This window comes from Rana temporaria, chromosome 3 (assembly GCF_905171775.1).
Source record: "Rana temporaria chromosome 3, aRanTem1.1, whole genome shotgun sequence".
In the NCBI taxonomy this organism is placed as follows: domain Eukaryota; kingdom Metazoa; phylum Chordata; class Amphibia; order Anura; family Ranidae; genus Rana; species Rana temporaria.
Window position 1 is genome coordinate 322619044 of NC_053491.1, and position 16071 is coordinate 322635114.

Sequence of the window (16071 nt, forward strand, 5' to 3'; positions counted from 1 at the left end):
AGGATCGAGGAAACGCCATCCTCTCCACACCATATCCCATACGCGAGTTTTACAAGTCTTTGCTGTAAGTGCACATCTGTTTCTATTAAAAACTAAATGTTTACACAGTAATGCACTATGTGGTTTCCCACCATTCTTTATTTTTATGAACACCAATTGCTAAACTGGAGCGGATTTGAATAGGATCTTGTCCCTTGGAGCTTTTCATGCTGGTGATTTATAGCAGTGTCCGGAATAGTCTTTTCAAGGAAGACTTTAAACATCCTTATGCTGTATTAGACCGTTGAAAGCCCGGTCTTTTTCTCTGGTAAGGAGATTTCATTTCCCACACATTGGGTGACTTTTCACTTCATTTCTGGTGGAGGATCTTTTCATGATTAATCATTGATGCTCACCTTAATTGGACTCAATTGCACTGATTTTTTATGGACTACCTTTTTTTCACTTTATTTATTCATTTGGATGGATTTGTTATATTGATTATCACACCGTCAATTCACTTATTGTGTTCATTCATATTTTTTGGTTATATATTTCATATTTATTTCTCACAAGTTATTAGCGCTGTATTATTTTGTTTTTTGTTTCTTTGTTTACTATGGTATTTTAGTAATTAATACTGGCAGCTTTTCACAGATATTTTTATATTCAATTTTTCACTGTTATTTAATTGATTTTACACGTTAGCGCAGTGTTTTTTTCTGTTTACACAGAGAAATCCCCTTCGATGTTTCATTTATGACAAGTTCCTCGGTCGTGTGTACGAGGCCTGTCCAATCAGAATTGCTCTGGTCTGTTCCTAAAGCCCTAAAGAAAGAAGAGGGATTTCAAAGGGAAGGGCTGCAGAAAAAGCAGGGATTTCAAATTCAAATGCTGCCCGGCTATATGGGCAGTGACAGTTAATAGCCCATGGAGATAAGTGCAGTGGGGACTGGGGAGGGTGAACTTATAATTTTAAATAGTATTTATAACAATTTTGTTTAAAGATTGGATAGAGGAGAGAGGGGTCAATACCCCTGTCAGTTTATATTTCCTGTTTGTGTCCTCTAGGAAAGATTTCATTCCACTTCCTCATCCTGTTTGGTGGCAAATAAAACTTGTGGAAAAAATGTTCATATATTCTCTGTATATGAAATGTGTATCACGATTGGGTGTAGATCGTAAAGTCAAAGTGAATTCATGGCTATAATATTATAATAATGGGTATTAGTCTTTACACTTATTCTTCATTTTTTACATCATATAACTGCTGTCCCTTCTGTTACCTCTACTCTGTCATCACAGATTCACATCTGGTAATCTTTTTGAATCCTTCCTGCCATTTAATATGTCAGATTGTCAGTAAAATATACAGGACCCCTTATGCCTAGGAGAAAACCGTGCTGAAGTGTCATTGTTTCACAACCTCATTACACCTTATTTGTCTTATCAAAACCGGCTGTCACCCATTCATTTCTTGGTCCTTTAGCGTTTAGCAACAAAAGTTTAAAAATGCTCTAGTATTAGTAATGTAATTAACCCATTCTCTGAATAATACAGAGGATTTCTTCCTACATAAAATCAATTTAATTCCTCATTCAATGTAAAAAACAGTATTTCTTTAAAGAGCAAGTAAACTCTTATGGGTTGTACTTCCTTTTTTTTCCCCTGCAAAGTAAAAGCATAATGGTAATGCATCTCATACTAGCCCATTATGTTGCACTTACCTGCAAATGAAGCCTGTGATGTCCACGATGTGGACTCCGGCTCTGTGACTGGCCGCAATTGTGACACATTGTGTCACCCCTGCGCTTGTGCCATTTGGTATATGGTAAATATCTCCTAAACCGTGCAGGTTTAGGAGATATTTTCAGTACCTACAGTTAAGCCTTATTATAGGCTTACCTGTAGGTAAAAGTGGTGTAACTAGGTTTACAACCACTGATCACTGTCAATACTATAAATTATACAAAAACAAAAGGTGCACTAGCAGGCTTTTGATCGTTTTCATTTAAACATGATTTCAATTTTTTCATCTGGCAGGGTAAATTTATTTTCCCCTTTTAATCAGATACAGGGAGAAGATCTTTTTTCTTTTCTGTAGAATAAGTGATTCCTAATGGAAAATTGTAAAAAAAAAAAAAAAAATGTGTTCAAGATTTGTACGTGAATGAGATCACAAATCATTTGTAGCTGCAAAACACAGTCAGGGAAATTTAACAAAGCATGTAATATACTTTTCTAGCGGAAGTTTCCAAAAAAACTATTTTCACCTAGTTAAGGCAAGCATTTGTACCAGTTTCAGCAACATTATCAACATGGGCAACACATTAGTAGTAGTAGGTTTAACTACTACAACTTAAAAAAATTGTAGTTACGGGAGTGACAGGATCTTAATTAACGTCAGTTTGCAGATAACAAACTGATGGAAAAGACCAGCACTTACACCACTGCTACTCTGAGGCTCAGAGTGGGAGAGTGAGACATGTGTATGAAAAAAGTGCAGTGGTTATGATGGACACAAAAGTGTTTCTGAGATATATATCTATATATATATAGATTGATATCGATCTCTCTCTCTCTCTCTCTCTCTCTCTCTCTCTCTCTCTCTCTATATATATATATATATATATATATATATATATATATATATAGGGAGAGAGAGAGAGATCGATACATTTCAATCTATATATATAGGGGCCCAGATTCACAAAGCACTTACGCCGACGTATAACAAGTTACGCCGACGTAAGTGCAAATGTGCGCCGTCGTATCTGTGTGCCAGACCCACAAACAGACATGCACCTAAAACCAGGCTACACCCCGCCGACGTAGCTTGCTCACGCCGGCGTAGGGTGGGCGCACATTTAGGCTGGCGCATGGTGCTGCTACCATTGTTTAGCCATTCAAATATGCAAATGAGGGAAATACGGCGATTCACGAACGTGCGTGTGGCCAAAACATGCTACGCGAAATGCGCCTAAGTTTTACGTCCGGCGTAAAGTTATTCCCCATAAAGGAGGTGCAACCCGGCAACAGACATGCACAGGTCTGCACCAGGGAACACAAGCCAGCGTATTGTGCGTTGGACGTGGACGGCGGTCTGGCTGGGCGTACGTTATGTTCACGGCGTATGCCGTGATCCGGCGTAGCTTAGGCAGTTTTTCCAGCGTGGTTGTGAGCAGGCGCATGGGGGTGCGTCCACGTCATGGCGCATGCGCAGTTCGTGATACGTACCTGTCTGGCGCTCGGCCCATCATTTGCATGGGTTCACGCTCACTTCCACCTACGCAGACGTGCGCCTTCGAAACCCACGCCACGCTGGCGCAGCGTTGGGAGCACTGGCTTGCGGAATGCAATGCTTGCTGTGACTGACTTTTATGCAAATATCAAATATGCTTCGGTCTAATTCTCTCCCTGCTAGTTTAATGCTGTGTGTTAGATGAAAAGGTGATTTCATGTGTGACTCATCTCTCTGTGAAGACTGTTAATATGTTAAATAAGGCTAGCTTTTGAAAGGCCTTTAATTGTGTGATAACACTGTCTAAAACCTATTGATGCTCAGAGGTGTGAATAGGTGTCAAGCGGCATGCGGAGACGAAACGTCTGCCTAGGAAACTCAGTGTGTGAAGGTGGTTTGTTTGATGCCATTAATTAAGGAATGTGCAGTGATTAGACATGATAATTATAGGCCGGTGCTGACCTGTCTAGAATGTTGTAGTAATTAGCCTTAGTGTGTGATTAGGGGGGGTGGAGATCTCATTGTTGCTTTAATGCCTGGTACTGTATATAAAGCTGAGAAGAAACCATTAAAGTCTTGTCTTGTTCCAGCAGTAAGCGTTGACCCATGTGTGGCTTATTGGGGCGATTCCAGGAATGTTCCTCCTCGTGGAATATTGGGTGATGCTCTTTATGGAAGAAGGGAATATTTGACGGGGATATCATTCTAATACTGTCACACTTGCCTCTCTGCGCTGCGTTGGCGTAGCGTACAGTGTTTGCTCTATGGCGGCGTAATGTGCGCCCTGCTCTCTGTGAATCTGGGCCAGGTACTTTAAAATTGCTCTCTACAATGTTGGTGATTGTGACAGGAGTGACTTTGAGTCAGGGGTTTGTGCAGCTCAGCTTGCCCTGGAGAGCTCTGGAGGCTCCTTGGCCAGCTTCCCCGACGCCTCTTATGTGTAGATCACCCTGTGTCTCTAATAGGGGCACAGGGTGAATGAGAAACCCAGTCTGATAGGTGAAAGTCAGATTCAATGCTGTATACATTGTATATATTGTGTGGATATTGTGTGTTGGCTGTTGTGTACTATTTTCTATGTGATGGGGTGGGGTGTGACTGTATTCTATTGTCTATTGCTTAACGATGTTGCCTTTGTCTGGATAAGTAATTTGTGTTAATCTTGTCTGAGGCAGCTTTCTATTCACCTATTATTAAGTGTGCTAATGAACTCACCTGCTGTCTGCTAAGGGATGTATTGACACAGAATAATGTATATTGGGGGCTCGTTATGTAACCATTGTGTGATGTTGTGGGTGGATCTGGGTCATTGTTCATTTGGTTACTGCAGTATTCTCAAGTGTATATAAATAGCCTATATTCCTTCCAATAAAGTTCATATTCCTGCTTGAACACAGAGTGTCATCTTGTACTTGGGGGAGAATTATACGTATGAGGTATTATTCGGCTGGTTGGAGTTTTGGTATCTGGGAATGGAATATCCTAAATGACTTTAAACCCTTTCATACTTGGGGTATCGTTACAACTGGTAGCAGCAAGACATAGGCCAATGGAAGCACAGTATGAACGGCTAAAGCTCTCTTCCCTCAAGGACTTACTGGAGAACCGGGGCAGTGTAACCGCTCTGGTGAATGGAGTGAACCACAACTGCGGCTAGCAAGGATTTCAATGCACTTCTTTATGTGAGATATCAGTATTGGACCCCAGGCGTCACTCCACGCAAACAGGAGTTTGGGGGTTCTCTACATCATCTCTCTCTCACATAAAGAAAGGTGTTGAGCTACTAAGGTTGGACGCATTACAACATGGGACCAGAGCTTATCGTTTAAAATTATAGGATGCACTTGAGGATTCCAATGCACTTCTACATGCAAGTGATTATGAGTACGGGACCCCAGGCATCACTCCACGCAAACAGGAGTTTGGGGGGTTCTCTACATCAGTGGTCATCAACCCTGTCCTGCAGGGCCCACTAACAGGCCAGGTTTTATGTATTACCTTGGAGAGATGCAGTCTAGAATACTGCAATCACTGAGGAGCAAATGATATCAGCTGTGATGTATTTCAGTTATCTTGCAAACCTGGCCTGTTAGTGGGCCCTGCAGGACAGGGTTGATGACCAATGCTCTACATCATATCACTTAAACATATAGAAATGCATTAGGCCATGTAACGAGACCCTTGCTCACTCGGTTCCCGAAACTCCTCTGCTACTATTGGATCAGATTGCAGTTCGCAACGTCTGATGGTTTGGCCATCCGATGCTCTGGGATTCGAACTACAGCTATGTGCCGTTCGAAGTCCATTTGTGTTAGCTCAGAACAAACACCAGGCAGGCTGTATGTAAGTTCAAACAGGGGACTATTTTACTGGATGTACACACACTTTTATACAGCATTTTTAACACCCTGCCCTCAACAACCACTTTCCTATTGGTCAATTGTTAAGTACATTGTAGTTCTCAATTAGGTCCTCTTGGCTATGCAAATGAAGACTTGAAATAGGGTCAGCAGGGATTGGTCCGATAGCTTGAATAGGAGGACTGATATGTGTAATGAGACAGAAGCCCCAGGGGGCAATCACAGTACACAAACAGCCAAACACAGAACAATGCTTTTCCTCCAGACCATGGAGCCGTCTGGAGGGGGGGGGGGGTAGTCTTAAGACAGGGCAGAAGACCCCCCACTGTGTAACAGATTTCAAGTAGAAACACTTCAGCATCCCAAGGTCCATGACAGGCCACTAAGGGAGTTGGTATGAAATACCATCAATCCTTAGCATAGAAAAGTTAGAGCGAACATGTTTAGCAAGTTAGGGAAAGGCCCATAAACAAATGACACTTATGTCAAACACATAGTAAATAGGAGTTATTAAGACAACTAATAGTTGTATATGAGAGGCAAATATAACTATAATATAAGGTAATTTGAGAGTAGATGTCCCTTTACGATGTTCCTTAGCAAACAGTCTTGGGTACAACAGTCTATCCCAAGTAGTATGTTAATAGCTACAAGCCATACTATACAACAGCAATTGTTTACAGGTGGAATATATGCAGCAGATCTTTCTGTAGTACTACAAGTGAAACAATTGCTACTTATCCGTTAGTGTAGCAACAAGGGAGGGTAGGGTGACAGCAAGGAAGGTCTCTAAGGTTGTCCCCTGCAATGGCAGCCTGTTGCAGTTAACATAGCAGCATTAATGCAGAAGATGCAGGCTGGTCAGAGTTGCAGCATGGCACCATTGGTTGTAGCGTGGCCGAGCTATGGCTGACAATAATAGAACGGTGTGCAGTCAGCACACCGCTCTGTTTATAGCATTGAGGCAGGTGCAGTGCCTAAGCACTGATTCAAAGAAAATTGCCGTAAGTTATGGCGCACTTCCGCGTTCCATGATGGAATGCACGTGCACTGTTAGACAGGCCGGCCAAGAGCCATAAGAAGAGGGACATTTATCGCAAAACTAGTTGAAATGGATAGAGCCTAAAGACCCAACATAACCGAAAGGCCCATCGTAACAGACAGGACACCCGAAGAGGCAAGTTTTGATTGGGGTGTTAACGTAAGATTGGCACATTATGATCCTAACTCTCCAGCGGAGATCATAGACCTAGTTATAGCGGCTGTGGACGCAAATTGGCTACAGCAAAGAGGTGCTGTAGCAGCAGAAGTCACAGCAGCACCAACTGAAAGGAGAGGAGAGGTACAGATACCTGCCGCCATGGAAGAGGAATTCAGAAGGAGGTTGTAAGAGATGCAGATACAGCATAGAGTACTAGTATCAGAGGAGGACCTGCTGGGATGGTCTGATTCTATCTGCTGCAAACTCTGGAAGAAAGTGCTAGCTCTCGAGCAGCAACACCAGGGACAAGTTCTCCCCTCCATCCATGAAAGGTATTGGTCGCAATATGAAGTACAAATGCTGTTATTGGGGGAACAACTGAAGCAGGAGTGGACAGCTGAGTTAGGCAGGCTGATCAGGGCAGAGATGCGGTTGGACAAGAGCTACAGAGCCCTCCGGTGGTATGTAGCCCAAGAGTGCCCATTGTCAGCGGATGACAACCCCATGGAAGGCTTTGACTATGATGGCCTAGGATTGTTGTATTGGAGGCTGTCCAGTGACCCTGACTTTGAGAGTGATCGGGAGTGGCATTTGGAGGAAATAATGGAACACAGAGAGCGAAGACTGACTGTCTCAGAAGGGCACTGGGCACAGAAGGATTTGAAGTTTCTGGTCATTCAGGAATGGGAGCTGGAGATCGCCTACAGACAGCTGATAGACTCAGCTCAGCAGCAGGGTGGGGCTCCCTTTGACTGGGACTATCAAGAAATACAAGTTGACAACTCAGAAAACCTGGCTGAAGAATCGTCAGTGGAAAATCTGGAGATTCCCATCCCCTAAGCCAAACTCTACCCAGCAATGGCAACAACTGCAGAGTTCCAGGGAGCTGGGGCAGTCGGCTCATCTCTCCAGCAATATATGGACTTAATGGACTGTTCAGAGGATGTTAAGGATTATGCATCGCCTGCTCAAGTACTGGCAGCAGGACAGAGTACTACAGACCTCTGCTTTACACCCGTGGCAGTTTCGGATGCCTGAGGTGAGAAGGTGATGGTTCCTCTTTCCCAGTGGATTTCGGAGATGCAGGGAGGAGAAACAGCCATTCCCCTCCCCAACAATGGTTTGTGCACCTGGGAGACAGTACCAGTGAAAGGGAGTTCCAACAGCAGACAGCGCCCCAGAATGATGACACCAACCCAGCTGAAGCACTGGCAAATGGGCAGAGTGCTACCAACCTCTGCCCAGCACCGGCAACAACTACAGAGTTCCAGGGAGCCAGGGCAGTCGGCCTCCCTCCCCAACAGTTAGCCGGAGCAGATGATGTGAGGTTTCCAGCAGAAGGGCTGGCAACAGGGCAGAGTTCTGTTGGCCTCTACCCTCAACTATCAGAGGACGAATTTCCTGTAAAGGTGGATGGGGCTTCAGTCCACACTTGTATACCCCAGGGATGCTGGGCAGTCGACCCAGATCCCCAACAGCATGACAGAGTGAGCCCAGTCACCCTGTCTTCTCTCCAGTGGTTGAAAGGACTCCAGGGAGAAGGGCCAGTCCAGGCCTCTCCCCAGCAGCAGATATGTTCTCTGAGAGGCAGAGGTTGGCTGGGCGAGTAAAGCTCTGTTTGGGACAATTTATTTGGGGTACTGTGTGGATACCAGCATTGGGGGACTGGAACTACTAACTTCGGAGTCAAATTTTTTTGGGAACAAAACAAATTGCACATGTCTAGTCACAGGTCCCTGCATCACATCTGATGCCCCTGAAGATGAACATTAGTGATGAAACGTCGGAAGGACATAGAGACGTGTGACGTATTGGTGCGGTCGGAGATACAGCCACAATCTTGTTTGTAGGAAGCGCTGGGCGCTTTCCTTATTTGCTTATTCTTTTTATATTAATGTGAGTTTTAAATCAGCCTGCATTTAATAAATGTTTTAATGTTTGGGATGTTTGCACAATGAGCGTTTTTCTTTTTATCCCTCCATACATGTGACTACCTGGCTTTAATTTCCTGGAGTTTTTGAATGGCCTAAGTTTGCTGGGGTTACATCCAAGCTTATCTGTTGGGCCATTGACAGCAAAATTCTCTCCATTGAATTGGTCTGCTTATTGCACAGTCGGTAAGGGTATATATATCGGGTGTGTCATGGCGGCTTCCTATCCTTTTCGTTTCACTGGATCTCTTCAGATGTGGATTCTGCTATGAACATTTTTGGCATTGTTTACTATACCAAATTTGTTTACATGAACTTTTGTTTATTATTACTAACTATAAGTGCTACACCTTTACCCCATACTTGCAGCACATCTGCCAGTAGCACACCACCAGCTGTAGACTATAGCAGACAAATTTCTCTGTCCCGTCTGCTGCAGCAACAATGAAAAAAAAGTTACTGCCACCCACATGCCCATCGTGTATATACAGTATATATATATATATATATATATATATATATTTTTTTTTTTTCTGTTGCAATTGCTTGTGGTGTTGGTGGCCATGGGTCATATAGAATCAATATTCACTAATAGAGTCAATCAGTTGAAGATTTATAGTTTTAAACAAGTGCCCCCAATTGCCAGGCTTGAAAGAATGTCTGCAGGGAAACAGCTCGGTGCACACCAGGTATCACATCACTAAGTATTTCAGCCCTCCTTATCCGTTCACTTTAATATGTTCTCCTAGTTGCCCATTCCTTCTTCCCGCTGGGAAAGCAATAGAAGTGCAGCTGGATTGAGCCTGAAACAGTACGGGTGCTGGATGGCTCTCTTGAATTCACCGCCCATGTGAATCATTACAGCTTTAATATATAATTATTATTATTATTATTTCTTTTTATTTTTTTATGGATAAGCTTTGCTGCCAGGTAACAAACTATGGCCTGCCAGTCTCTTTTTTACAATCAGTTTAGTAAATATACAAACACTCTGATAAATAGGTAAGAATACCTAATAATATTTTACTGCATTTAAAAATAAATAAATAATACTGAGAGCACTTAGAATAGTACAGAGTTAGTTATTTAAATTTTAGTTGCTATGAGTTACTGCACTTTGCAAGTCATTTCATTTTTCATTGCTTAAATATTTAAGCCCCTTGCTGCTTATTCTCTTCAGTAGATAAGGAAAGTACGGGGGAGAATATGGGGGTTATCCACAAAAGGCATACGCCGTCGTATCCCTGTTTCTATCTATGGAACTGATCCACAGAATCAGTTTACCATAGATAGGCAGAAGACTTGACATGTGTAATTGAATTACACTGTCGGATCTTAAGGATGCAATTCTAGGCCGGCCGCTAGGTGGCGAGGCCATTGAGGCCGGCCTAGAATATGCAAATGAACACTTACGGCGATCCACGAACGTTCCGACGGGCCCGTCGCACTAAATCTACGTCGTTTACGTCGAGTTACGCCATGTAAAAATAGGGCTAAGTCCTATTTGACTAAGCCCTATTAAGTATGGCCGTCGTTCCCGTGTCGAAATTTTAAACTCTACGTCGTTTGCGTAAGACGTTCGTGAATGGCGCTGGACGCCATTTACGTTAACGTCTAAGCAAATGACGTCGGAGCGACGTCTGTTAGCGCAATGCACGTCGGGTAAGTTACCCGACGGAGCATGCGCAGTACGTCCGGCGCGGGAGCGCGCCTAATTTAAATGGGACTCGCCCCATTAGATTCGGCACGCTGTGCGCCGGACACATTTAAGTTACACCGCCGCAAATTTCAAGGTAAGTGCTTTGTGGATCGGGCACTTAGGTAGAAATTTTGCGGCGGTGTAACTTAAATCGGAAGATTTAAGTTATGCAGGATATTTGTGGATCTGGCCCATAGTACTGTTAGAGCCATGATTGGACACTGTCATGATGACTCTATTCAATCATGGCTCACTGCTCTTAGTCCCACCTCACACTATAAAAATATTCTTCCCATTGCGGCCATTTGCAGTGTGATATTGGCACATAGAGAGAAAGAACGTTATATGCTACTAGCAAGTTTGTGCGCTATAATGCATTATCGTTATTCTATTATGAGTGTAAAGTATCAATTTAGTGTGAATCCAGTGATAGTGCACTGTGAGTGTAATGGGACCATTCATTTTTACTTTAGTGTCATTTTATTTTGTCAGGTGTTTTTTTAGTGTGTTACTGCATGTGTAGCGCAGTATATTTCAGTGCGTTACTGCGCGTTTACCGCAGTATATTGCAGTGCATTACAGCATGTTTACCTCAGTATATTTCAGTGCATTATTGCAGGTTTACCGCAGTATATTGCAGTGGGTTAGTGCATATTTTACACAATATATTTTAGTGCGTTATTGCGTTTACCACAGTGCATTACTGCACGTTTAATGCAGTATATTTCAGTGTATTACTGCACATTTGACACAATATATTTCAGTGCATTATTGCAGGTTTACTGCAGTATATTATAGTGCGTTAGTGCATGTTTAATGCAGTATAATTCAGTATGTTATTGCACGTTTACCACAGTATATTGCATTGTGTTACTGCACCTTTAACGCAGTATAGTTCAGTGCATTAAACCAGATTTTGGAGCTGTTATCTCCTGGCCCACTTCCCACAGCTCTGCTGTTGGTGCTTTTTTAGCACATGTGCAGCCGATCCCACTAATGTAATTTGCAAACTTTGCCTTAAGCAGATCAAGCGTGGCAATAACACCAGCCATTTGGCTACCACATGCTTGACAAGGCATTTAGCCTCCCACCACTCAGCCCATTGGCAAAAACACCTGAAAGCCACACAAAAGGGATGCAATTCTGCTCCTCCTCACTCCTCAACCCACCAGTCTACCCCTGTTATTTTTTTTTTCATTCAAAGTCTTTTATTGAAAGATTAGAAATACAAAAATCATACATACAGTAAACGGTCCATCGCAGACGCAGCTGGATAGGAGTACACAAAATGTTGCCACATAGCCGATTAAACATCAATATAACAACAATATATTTTCTATCAAGCCCAACACACGGGGGCCAACCGGTTCACCAGCGTGTTATGGTTTCCAAGGTAGTAAGCAGACTTCGAGATATTGCATGCGAACAACAGCAACTTGTCTTCACATATTATTGCAACTACGATTGCATTATCAGATTCTGCTTCAGTTCAGATATGTGTGGCTACTGCCCACTCAAGACATTACATCCGTACAGTCAAGAGAGAAGAGTAGTAATTGAAGGTAACACCAGAAAGAAAACAGAGAGGAAGGAAGGGAGGGGATCCTGTGGTACATGATACACGGTCACATTGCAGAGAGGCCTCCCTCGGGCACTATCGGAACATCGCTACTTCATATTCCCGGGAGTATCTGAAAAAAAAACAATGCTGCCAGGTGTCTTGGAAGCTCTCAACCGCGCCTCTGTCCTGAGCCAAGGTGTCCTCCATATCGCACACCCCAGCAACTCTGTGGAGCCAGTCGGAGATGGATGGAATCCTAATGGAGTTCCAGTGCAGAGGAATCAGGGACTTAGCTGCATTTAAGATATGCCTGGTCAAGGACCTCTTGTAACGTGCCAATGGGAAAGAGGACATGTGCACTAGGCAGCAGGCAGCGTTCAAATCCAATTTGGTTTCCGTGATTTGTTTAATCAGACATCTGACCTTCTCCCAGAAGGCAGAGATCGGGGGGCAGCTCCACCAAATGTGGAGTAATGTGCCCCTCTCCTTCTGGCACCTCCAGCATGTGTCAGGTCTCTGTGGGCTCCACTTGTGGCGCCTATCAGGGGTATGATACCAACGCGTTAGTAGTTTGTAGCTTGTTTCTTGGAGTTTGGTGCTAATTGAGCATTTGTGTGCAAGGGTGCAAGCGTACCTCCATTGTTTCTCCGAAATAGCCATCCCAAGGTCCTCCGACCACCTCTCTCTATGAGCGGTGGTCCCCACTCCGTCAGCGTGTTGTAACCAAAATTATGCCATCGAAGTGGCCTTGTTTATAGGAGTCTGTGAGCTACAAACGGACTTATAGGAGTCTGTGAGCTACAAACGAGTTTGCCTAAGTAGCTGCGGAGTTGGAACTAGAGAGAGAGAGAGAGAGAGAGAGAGAGAGAGAGAGAGAGAGAGAGACTTGTAAAGCGCAACACATGCGAACTGAATCGCCTCTGGGCGCTGTATCCATTTCATGGGTAAGGAACCCCTTGACCTCAGAAGAGATGGGTTTTAATCTTTCTCCTGAAGGCCAAGTGGTCCGACTCCAGTCGGGTGGTGGTTGGTAGTGCATTCCACAGTCGAGGTCCCTGGACTGCAAATCTTCGATCTCCTTTGGACTTGTATCTGGCCTTGGGTATCTGCAGGAGGTTTTGATTGGTGGATCGCAGAATGCGATTGGGGTTATGGGCTTTTATTTTTTCACATAGATATTGGGGGGCGTTGCCTTGAATACACTTATGTATTAGGCAGAGTGCCTTGAAAGTGATTCTGTCTTTTACTGGCAACCAATGAAGGGATCTCAGTGAAGGTGAGATTGATTCCCATGGTTTTTTCCCAGTCACTAGTCGAGCGGCCGTATTTTGAACGACTTGCAGATGAGTGATTTGGTATTTGGGGAGTCCTAGATAGAGGGCATTTGCGTAGTCGAGTCTGGAATTGATGATTGTTCCCACCACGACTGCAATGTCCTCTTTCGGGATAAAGGGCGTGACTCTGCGTAGTAGGCGCAGCAGATGGTGGGATCCGCTGACTACTGACCCTATTTGTGCATCCATTGTCATGTAGGTATCGAAAATGACTCCGAGACTTTTGACTTTGGTGCTAGGGGTGATAGTTTTACCCAGAATGGGTGGGGGAGTCCATGTTGACGCGGGGTGATTTTTCCAGGTAGCGTGAAACAGGAGAAGTTCTGTTTTCGAACCATTGAGTTTAAGATAACTGTTTGTCATCCAGTTATCTATTAGAGTGAGGCATTTCTCTAGTCCAAGAGAATGATCCTTTTTGTTGCAAATGCGGAAATACAGTTGTGTGTCGTCTGCATAGGAGTGGTAAAGTAACTTCTGGTTACTGATGATTTCAAAGAGAGGGCAAAGATAGATATTAAACAATACGGGCGATAAGGGAGATCCCTGAGGGACTCCGCATGACACTGTACGTTTTTCAGAAGTGAAAGACCCCAGTTTCACTATTTGTGATCGGTTTTCCAAGAAGGAGGAGAACCAGGGTAAAACACATTCAGTGACTCAGGCTACTTCAGCTAGCCTAGCCAGTAGTAGTCCGTGGTCTACAGTGTCAAAATCCGCGCTTAGGTCCAGCAGTATCAGGAGACAAGATTTCTCAGGAGAGAAAATAAGTCCATAGTTTCATGTGGGGGAGGTTGTATTCAGATTTAAGGGCCATCCAGTCTCTTAGTTTGTCCCCTACAAAACATTCGCCTGCCAGCAAAGTAGCATGCGTGGAGGTCTTCCTAAGGGTCGGGTTACTCATGCCCGGGACAAAGTCAGGGCTGTCCATCAAGGGTGTGAGGGGGCCAGGTGAAGTGGAGATCCCCTTTCGGCCTGCAAGGGCATGAAATATGTCCAATGTGGCACCTGTTACAGGATGTCCGCGTAAGGGTCGGGGATATGCATGTCTTGGTATCCATGGGGAAAATTTAAGAGGAATCGGGCAAAGCTCCGCTTCCAGAGCTACCCAATCCTTCATGATCCCATGGCAATGCCAATCTACAATTCTGGCAAGGTGTGCTGCGGCGTGGTAGTTTTTGAAGTCAGGTAGGCCTAATCCACCCAACTCTTTAGGTTTCATCAGGGTGGTCAATTTCATTCTGGGTTTCTTGCGGTTCCACAGGAATCGTAGTAGTAGCGCATTTAGAGACGCAAAAAAACGACGAGGTATCCGAATCGGTAGGGTGCGCATCAAATAGAGGAACCTCAGCAAGATCACCATTTTAATAATTGACGCTCGTCCAAACCAGGAGAAGTTTCCCCTGTCCCACTGGGCAAGGTCCTTCTCACAGTTTCTGAGGAGAGGCGGAAAGTTTTTTTCAAAAGTGTTTGTAAGGTGGGGCGTGAGCCAAGTTCCTAAATACTTAAGGGCCCCCGGTTCCTAACGGAAGGAGGAGTGGGTTTTGGCCATCTCCAGCGGCCTGACTGGCAGCGAGATGTTGAGTGCTTCTGACTTTGTATAATTGATTTTCAGGGTTGAAACATAGCCATAGTGTGAGAATTCTTTTAGCAGGTTGGGAAGTGTAATGTGTGGGCCTGTCAGGAAAAAAAGAAGGTCGTCAGCGTAAGCCGCCACCTTGAACTCGTTCTCTCCAACCCGAAACCCCGCCACCGCGTCGTTCAGCTTCACTGTCCTAATGAAAGGTTCGAGTGACATGATGAATAGCAAGGGCGACAACGGGCACCCTTGTCTCGTGCCATTTGCTATCGTAACCTTTTTTGAAAGGGTGCCGTTAATCCGCAATTGGGCTGACGGGTCCTGGTAGAGTGCAGCTATCCATGACATCATATGTGGTCCCATGCCCACCCTCGCCTACACCGCCATCATAAAGTCCCATGCTACCCGATCGAAGGCCTTCTCCGCATCAGTGGATAGGAGAAGGCCCTTGATATTCCGATCCCTCGCCGCCTGTATCAGCAAGAGTGCCTTGGTGACATTATCTTTGGCCTCCCGGCCAGGCATGAAGTCCACTTGCTCCATCCCTATCAGACAAGGAAGGAGTGGTCCCAGCCTTGTGGCAAGTATCTTCGCGAATAATTTCACGTCCAAATTCAGCAAAGAAATAGGGCGATAACTCGCACAGTCTGTAGGATCCTTGCCTGATTTTGGTATCACCGTAATATGCACGGATAGGAAATCTGGAGTGACCTGTCTGGGGGAAGAGAACGAGTTCAAGGCATTTCTGAGTGGTTCAGTGAGTTGGTTAGAGAAAGTCTTAAAGTATATGGCCGAGTATCCGTCTGGACCCGGGGCTTTTCCCGGATTTCAATTGTTTGATGGCCTGGGTGACCTCTAGGGCCGTGATCGGCTCCTCGAGTAGGGATATATCAGAGCTTGAGAGGGCAGGGAGACCACTGTTGGTGATGTAGTCTTGTATGATCTGCGTCCTATCTCCAGTCATGTGTGGTTGTCTATGTTGTGGCGGGAGGGCATAGAGCCTGGAGTAGAAGCTGTGGAAATGGTCCGCAATCGCCTCTGTCATCACATCCAGGCCCCCGTCCTCCCTTTTGATACCCGTGGTTAGCCGATGAGATCTCGCGTAAAGCCCTTGCCAGGAACTTACCCGCTTTATTCCCCGACTCGTAATATAATTTCTTTTTAAAGAACAGCATTCGTTTAGACGTGG